The sequence below is a fragment of the Aplysia californica genome, unplaced genomic scaffold, assembly GCF_000002075.1.
Source record: "Aplysia californica isolate F4 #8 unplaced genomic scaffold, AplCal3.0 scaffold01254, whole genome shotgun sequence".
NCBI lineage: Eukaryota > Metazoa > Mollusca > Gastropoda > Aplysiida > Aplysiidae > Aplysia > Aplysia californica.
Window position 1 is genome coordinate 110,377 of NW_004798524.1, and position 856 is coordinate 111,232.

Below are 856 nucleotides of genomic sequence, written 5' to 3' on the forward strand. Positions count from 1 at the left end.
ACACACACACACACACACACACACACCCACACAAAAGTACATTATACCTAATTCCCAACAGCAATAGGTAGCAAAATACATTATATTCATTCCTACTTATTTCCTCTCTTCATCCCCTTCCCTCCTCCTCCCCTCCCCCATACACACACCCTCTTAATCACCACCACAATGACTTTTTTATGTATCTAGTATTTTCTAGCTCACCAATCATAATATTATTATTTTCTAGCTCATCCCCAGTATTTTCTAGCTCAAACCTAATATTATCTAGCTCATCCGAACTATTTTCTAGTTCATCCCCAGTATTTTTTTAGCTCTTTCCCAGTTTTCTAGATCATTCCCAGGATTTTCTAGCTCATCCTCAGTATTTTCTAGCTCATTTTCAGTACTTTTAGCTCACATCCAGCATTTTTAGCTCCCCCGAAATATTTTCTAATTCATCCCTAATATTTTCTAGCTCATCCCCAGTATTTTCTAGTTCATCCCCAGTATTTTATAGCTCAATCTTTACCTTTTCTAGCTCATAGGTAATATTTTCAAACTCACCCATAAATATTTTTCTCTCATCCACAATATTTTCTATCTCAAACCTAATATGTTCTAGCTCATCCGAAATATTTTCTAGCTCATTTTCAGTATTTTTACCTCATCCCAATATTTCCTAGCTCATCCCCAGTATTTTGTAGATAAATCTTAATATTTTCTAGCTCATCCCCACTATTTTCTAGCTCATCCCCAATATTTTCTAGCTCATCCCCAATATTTTCTAGCTCCTCCCCAGTATTTCATAGCTCAACTTTAATACTGTCTATCTCATCCCCAATATTTTTCTCTCATCCATAATACTAGATAGCCC